Here is an 8,167-nt window from a genome sequence, read left to right on the forward strand (position 1 = left end):
GGATGTTTAACTTCCTGCCTTGAACAGGAAAGTTTTAGCTGACTTTTCAGGTGGAGAACAAAGGGAGGGTTAGTGAAATGCTAGTCCAGAGGAACTGGTGAAGGTTAAGGAACCATTAAACATGGTAGTCCACCACCTATCGTTTGTACACATTTTCTACAGTATTAGAGATGCTCTAGTCTGTCATTGAAAATAGACATTACCGTTACTGTGTTGATTTTCAAAATTAATCTGCATGTGATAGCATTTTTCAAGCAAGGCTGACCACTGCACGAACGATTTTGTGGCAGTCTGTACTGGTAGGTGGAGGTTAAAACAAATGTTCTTTCTAAACTAGTAATGAATAATTCTGTTAATCAACATAATATTTTAAAAAAGAAGTAAATCACTCCCACTTATCTTAAACCTTTAACAACACATACAACTGGAATGTCTCCTAAGGAAGTAATTCTGCCTCTTCTGTTTCCCTATAGACTTGCAGCTTATTCTGTTTTACACATGCCCATCAAATCCCCTTTGATTCTTTTATCCATTAGCTAACACCTAGGAGCATTTTTCATCAGCGAATTAAGTCCAGCATGTCTTTGGGCTGTGAGGGGAAGCTGACGAGATAATGGGCAGAACATGCAAAGTCTGCACTTGCAGCATTAGAGATCAGGATAGAATCCTTCTCATACTGAGGGAAAGATGATCTGATAATACACTCACCATAATACTGATGACGGCATTTTGTTATCAGCAATCCCATTGAATGTTTAAAAGGCATGATTTCTAAATCTCTAATAACCTGTACTTTACGCAGAAATGTCAGTGGCTGATTGCTTATTGACAGCAATCTTCAGGATTTATATATGGATGTGGAAATCCCAGTTTTATTACTCACTGCTTACAGTGTTGTCCAGACATTCACTCTGGAGTCCAGTGAGCGGGCGCAAAGGTGAAGACATTACCCAACATTTACTGTGAGGAACAGCATTGCCATTCAACTAAATAGGAACAGTTCCAAAGGAAAATTTACATTTTAGTTGTTTTCATTAGTTAGTTTAATTTATGTATGTTTTAAATATTTTTTAACTGTATTTAAGTATAGTTATTTAATTTTGTAAATAAATTATTATACAGATAAAAGAAACAGTAAGTTATATTTGCGTATCATATTTAATGTAGCAAGTCACTCCAAAACACCTCCAGGTAACCTAAAGTTAGTTAGTAACTGCTCATCAGCCATGCTATGAGTTATAATAGAGTTTTGGACATTTGCAAATTTACACAGGGTGGCCTGTGGTGCATGTTAGTGATCAAGTCCAGGAATAGCAAAGGGTGAATGAAGGTTTCAGTTGCTGCTGAGCAGGTAGGTGCAGCCCTGTGATTAGATGGCACTATGGAGAGATGGACAGGCATTCTTAGAAACGATGAAGAGATGTCATCAAACCCTCCTCTCAGAGTCAAAAATGACAAAAGGCTACTTTGACAGTTGATCAGGAAGAAGAGTTGCTGTTAATCCTTATTAATATTTTGATATTCTACATATTGAAGTGGTTTCATTTTGCTTGATTAACATTCTGACAGCCTTGGCAAATTAAGTAAAATTTAAGTTTTTATTTCAATAATGAGGCATTTTAATGACATCTATTTGTAACAGTTCATCATAAAAATGTGTATGCACTTTATTTGTTCTGAATAAAGGAATGTGGAAATATGTTATGGCATGGGAATAAAAACTAGTAATATTACATCTTTGTTGGGTTTATTTATTTTAAGTATTAACATTGCTAAGGTGTAACTGGTATGCCGAATATGTAATGTTTCTAAACGATATGACTCCCATCACATCTGGACAAACATGAAGACCAAACATGTTGAGAAAGATATCCTCAACATCAGTGATTGAACGGAGGTTCGAGACCCATTTGGTAAGTGCGTAGTATGTACACACATGCAGACTGAGTAATTTCCAGCATCTCTTTCAACGTGTACCAATCTAGTTGCAATAAAACTCCAACAGTCCATCAACTAGATATCCAGATAGTTTGATATCTGGATCACCTAGCACCGTTCTAACTTTGGAAACCAATTTCCCCTCTGCTTTCCTCCTCCACCCACTTTGTTTTCCCCTCATTCCCCCAACCCCCTCAGCCCTTCTCTTACCCTGCCTGCACTCATGTCTTGCCTATCACCTCCCCCTGGTTTCTCACCTCCTTCCTTTTGGTCTATGGTCTACTGTCTCTCCTATCAGATTTTTCTTCTTCAGATCTTTGTCTCTTCCAGCTGTCACCTCCTAGCTACCCACGTCATCCTCTTTCCCCCTTCCCTGTACACCTACCTTCCTCGTCTCACCTGGACTCACCTATTACCTGGCAGGTGTGTCACTAGTGCTGTGCTTCCTTGGTTCCCACCTTCTCTTCAACAAACCAGGGCTCCGGTTCCCACCTTCTCTTCAACAAACCAAGGCTCCAGTTCCCACATTCCTATTATAATACCTGGACCATACTTCCAGTGTTCCCTATAAGAAACCAAAACCCTGGCTTCCTATGCTCCCTTTAAACTCACTAGGTCTCTGGTTTTGTGCTCTCTTTGAACCCACTGGGGCACCAGTTCCCACACTCCCTTTGAAACTCTGTCTTCTGTGCTGTCTTGAAACTCAGCTGGCCCTGTTTACCAAGCCTATTAGAACTTTTCAGGGTCCCCTGTTCCTGAACTTCCTTCAGACTTCACTAGTCCACTGGAAACTTTATTCTACCATGTAACATGCAAAAAAAAAAGAGTGAACTAAAAGTGTTTTAGATTCCCCATAGGATTAACACACAAAGGTCTAGAAATACTGCTAGTCTGGCACTACCTAGCATTAAGGGTTAAAGGAATTATATTGAATTTCTTTAAAGATTCACAGCATATTCCTTTATCTATAATCAGTAGCGTACAGTACCAGCCACCAGGGTTTTATTCCCACCGCTGCCTGTAAGGAGTTTGTATGTTCTCCCCACGACCGCGTGATTTCTTCTGGGGGCTCTGGTTTCCTCCCACAGTCCAAAGATAATTGGTAGGTTAATTGGTTGTTGTAAATTGTCCCGTGATTAGGCTAGGGTTCAATTGGGGGATTGCTGAGCAGCACGATTCGAAGGGACAGAAAGGTCTACTCCACACTGTGTATCAATAATAAATAATAGTACCACACTTCTCAGTATGATCTTACTGAGAAGTGTTGCTAGTAGTAGCAGCCCTAATTGTTTTCCTGCTGAAGCTGCACAGAGTAACAAAATCACATTTTCCTAAGATTATTGTAAATTGTAAATTCTAAGCTATTGTCGGTAAAATTCCTACAGGACAGAGAAAAGCAATATTATGAAAAGTCATTAACTCAAAACGTTAACTTTGCTTTGCACTCCACTAATGCTGCCTGACCTACTGAAAATTTCCAACATATTCTGTGATTTTTATTTTCAGGCTTGTAGCTTTGCACATCTTTGGCATCCAAAGTTGTATAATCATAGTCAGAATGATCCGTTTGTACGAAGAGCCAGAGTTAATCTCAAACCGCCTGCCTCCGAACTATACAGGACTCAGCAACATGAACCCAAAAGGATTATAATTATATCACTAAGTCAAACCTGGACACCCAGCACAAATGAATGCCAATGCAAGCAATTAAAAAATCCTGCCCAGTGTTGGATTTCATACTTTCAAAGTTCTAAATTTAATCTGTTTGTGACTGCAACATAACCTTTTTATGTAAGTACCAGTGATACATGAAGTAATTTATATCTCTTTGTACCTTTGTATTCCCTTCTTGGCAAGTGTAAGTCTCCTGAGCTATTTCATATCTTTGTTCTACAATACACTTCTGTGTTTTGATGGCAATCTTGTCGTTTCCTTCTCAAGCTATGAAAATGCAGCCACTAGAAATCTAAAATGAAAACAGAAAATGCTGGAAGTATTCAGCAAGTCAGACATTAACCTGAAATATTGATTCCATTTTCCTTGTCACTAAATTACCTGAACTTCTTTTACTCAAAATCTAGACCCAACATGATTAATATGATTATTCATCTGCAGCCTTTTGCTTTTTGGTTAAGTGGGAAATATTTGTGTTTATTTCTTTGAAATAATCTTTTATTCATGTTGGGTGCAGGAGTGTGGTGGTCACGTCATTGGAGAAATAATCTGGAGACCAGATTTGAGCACAAACACCAGCCTAGTTTCTGTGAATTTGAATTATTAAACAAAACGCACAAACCAAGCCTGGAATAAGCAGCTGGTGGACTGTGGAATATAAATAGTGGCTTTTTAATGTTGTATGCTCACGTAACTTGAAGCTCTGGCAACCAATAGTGGGTGGGTCAGACATTGTGGTAATATACCTCTCCCTTTTCATTTAGTTCCAGTAGGACATTTTATGACTCAAAAGATTAGACCTCTGTTTACATATCAACTGAATGATCGTCTGGGGAAGACACAGTGGTGTGATGGTTAGCACAACACTTTGCAGTGCAGGTGACTCAGGTTCAATTCCCACTGCTGCCTGTAAGGAGTTTCTAGGTTCTCGCTGTGGCCGTGTGAGTTAACCCTGGGTGCTCTGGTATCCTCCCACAGACCAAAGATGTACCGGTTGGTAGGTTAATTGGTTATTGTAAATTATCCCAGGGTTAGGCTAGGGTTAAATCGGAGGATTGCTGGGCGACGTGGTTCAAAGGGCCTATTCCAAGCTGTATCTCAAAAAATAAATAAATTGTATTAGCATTAGTTGGGAGAGTCAACCTACAAAGTGTGGTTAACTCCTTTCTTTTCTTTATTAATCTTTTTTATTGATTTAAAATTAACATAAATACGAAGAAGAGGAGAATTATTTCAAATAGATATATAAATAATAATACAACAGGGATTCAGATAGACATCATCAAAATCATACATAGTGTTAAGCTAGTATATAATTTATAATAAAAAAAGAGAACAGCAATTCTCCTCTTATCAGTTCATGAAGAGGAAAGAAAAAACTTTGAATTTTAAATGAAGAAAAAAAAATCCCCCACTACACTATACAAAAAAAAAGAAACAAAAAAAAGGGACTGGGCAGTCTATTCTGAGGATACGACCAAAAAAAAAAGAAAGACTTTCTGATCAAATCTAAAACTTCAAAAAAAATTGGAGAGTAATAAATCAAATTAAATGAAAATATTGGATAAAAGGTCGCCATATTTGCTCAAATTTAAAGGATGTATCAAATGTCCGACTTCTTATTTTCTCTAAACTTAAACAGGACATAATGGAGGAGAGCCAATAAAAGACCGTAGGTAGATTAGAATCCTTCCACTTCAACAAAATGGCTCTCTTAGCCAATAAAGTCGAAAAGGCTATCATATGTTGAGTGGAAACAGGAATATTTCCTGCTTCCAATGGGATAATCCCAAAAATTGCCATAAGCAAATTAGGTTGTAGATCCAGATCCAAGACTTTTGATAGCATTTTAAAAACATCTCTCCAAAAGTTATCTAGCTTTATACCAATACATATGAATTAAAGTAGCCACCTCGATATTACATCCATCACAAATAGGATTGATATTTGAAAAAATACGCGCTAGTTTATCCTTTGACATATAGAAACATAGAAACATAGAAAATAGGTGCAGGAGTAGGCCATTCGGCCCTTCGAGCCTGCACCGCCATTTATTATGATCATGGCTGATCATCCAACTCAGAACCCAGCCTTCCCTCCATACCCCCTGACCCCTGTAGCCACAAGGGCCATATCTAACTTCCTTTTAAACACAGCCAATGAACTGGCCTCAACAGTTTGCTGTGGCAGAGAATTCCACAGATTCACCACTCTCTGTGTGAAGAAGTTTTTCCTAACCTCGGTCCTAAAAGGCTTCCCCTCTATCCTCAAACTGTGACCCCTCATTCTAGACCTCCCCAACATCGGGAACAATCTTCCCGCATCTAGCCTGTCCAATCCCTTTAGGATCTTATACATTTCAATCAGATTCCCCCTCAATCTTCTAAATTCCAACGAGTACAAGCCCAGTTCATCCAGTCTTTCTTCATATGAAAGACCTGCCATCCCAGGAATCAATCTGGTGAACCTTCTTTGTACTCCCTCTATGGCAAAGATGTCTTTCCTCAGATTAGGGGACCAAAACTGCACACAATACTCCAGGTGTGGTCTCACCAAGGCCTTGTACAACTGCAGTAGTACCTCCCTGCTCCTGTACTCGAATCCTCTCGCTATAAATGCCAGCATACCATTCGCCTTTTTCACCGCCTGCTGTACCTGCATGCCCACTTTCAATGACTGGTGTATAATGACACCCAGGTCTCGTTGCACCTCCCCTTTTCCTAATCGGCCACCATTCAGATAATAATCTGTTTTCCTATTTTTGCCACCAAAGTGGATAACTTCACATTTATCCACATTAAATTGCATCTGCCATGAGTTTGCCCACTCACCCAACCTATCCAAGTCACCCTGCATCCTCTTAGCATCCTCCTCACTGCTAACACTGCCACCCAGCTTTGTGTCATCCGCAAACTTGGAGATGCTGCATTTAATTCCCTCATCCAAGTCATTAATATATATTGTAAACAACTGGGGTCCCAGCACTGAGCCTTGCGGTACCCCACTAGTCACCGCCTGCCATTCTGAAAAGGTCCCGTTTATTCCCACTCTTTGCTTCCTGTCTGCTAACCAATTCTCCACCCACACCAATACCTTACCCCCAATACCGTGTGCTTTAAGTTTGCACACTAATCTCCTGTGTGGGACCTTGTCAAAAGCCTTTTGAAAATCCAAATATACCACATCCACTGGTTCTCCCCTATCCACTCTACTAGTTACATCCTCAAAAAATTCTATGAGATTCGTCAGACATGATTTTCCTTTCACAAATCCATGCTGACTTTGTCCGATCATTTCACCGCTTTCCAAATGTGCTGTTATCACATCCTTGATAACTGACTCCAGCAGTTTCCCCACCACCGACGTTAGGCTAACCGGCCTATAATTCCCCGGTTTCTCTCTCCCTCCTTTTTTAAAAAGTGGGGTTACATTAGCCACCCTCCAATCCTCAGGAACTAGTCCAGAATCTAACGAGTTTTGAAAAATTATCACTAATGCATCCACTATTTCTTGGGCCACTTCCTTAAGCACTCTGGGATGCAGACCATCTGGCCCTGGGGATTTATCTGCCTTCAATCCCTTCAATTTACCTAACACCACTTCCCTACTAACATGTATTTCGCTCAGTTCCTCCATCTCACTGGACCCTCTGTCCCTTACTATTTCTGGAAGATTATTTATGTCCTCCTTAGTGAAGACAGAACCAAAGTAATTATTCAATTGGTCTGCCATGACCTTGCTCCCCATAATCAATTCACCTGTTTCTGTTTGCAGGGGACCTACATTTGTCTTTATCAGTCTTTTCCTTTTTACATATCTATAAAAGCTTTTACAGTCCGTTTTTATGTTCTCTGCCAGTTTTCTCTCATAATCTTTTTTCCCCTTCCTAATTAAGCCCTTTGTCCTCCTCTGCTGAACTCTGAATTTCTCCCAGTCCTCAGGTGAGCCACTTTCTCTGGCTAATTTGTATGCTACTTCTTTGGAATTGATACTATCCCTAATTTCTCTTGTCAGCCACGGGTGCACTACCTTCCTTGATTTATTCTTTTGCCAAACTGGGATGAACAATTGTTGTAGTTCATCCATGCAACCTTTAAATGCCTGCCATTGCATATCCACCGTCAATCCTTGAAGTGTCATTTGCCAGTCTATCTTAGCTAATTCACGTCTCATACCTTCAAAGTTACCCCTCTTTAAGTTCAGAACCTTTGTTTCTGAATTAACTACGTCACTCTCCATGTTAATGAAGAATTCCACCATATTATGGTCACTCTTACCCAAGGGGCCTCTCACGACAAGATCGCTAATTAACCCTTCCTCATTGCTCAAAACCCAGTCCAGAATAGCCTGCTCTCTAGTCGGTTCCTCGACATGTTGGTTCAAAAAACCATCCCGCATACATTCCAAGAAATCCTCTTCCTCAGCACCTTTACCAATTTGGTTCACCCAGTCTACATGTAGATTGAAGTCACCCATTATAACTGCTGTTCCTTTATTGCACACATTTCTAATTTCCTGTTTAATACCATCTCTGACCTCACTACTACTGTTAGGT

The sequence above is a fragment of the Mobula hypostoma genome, chromosome 14 (assembly GCF_963921235.1).
Source record: "Mobula hypostoma chromosome 14, sMobHyp1.1, whole genome shotgun sequence".
Taxonomy (NCBI): Eukaryota; Metazoa; Chordata; class Chondrichthyes; order Myliobatiformes; family Myliobatidae; genus Mobula; species Mobula hypostoma.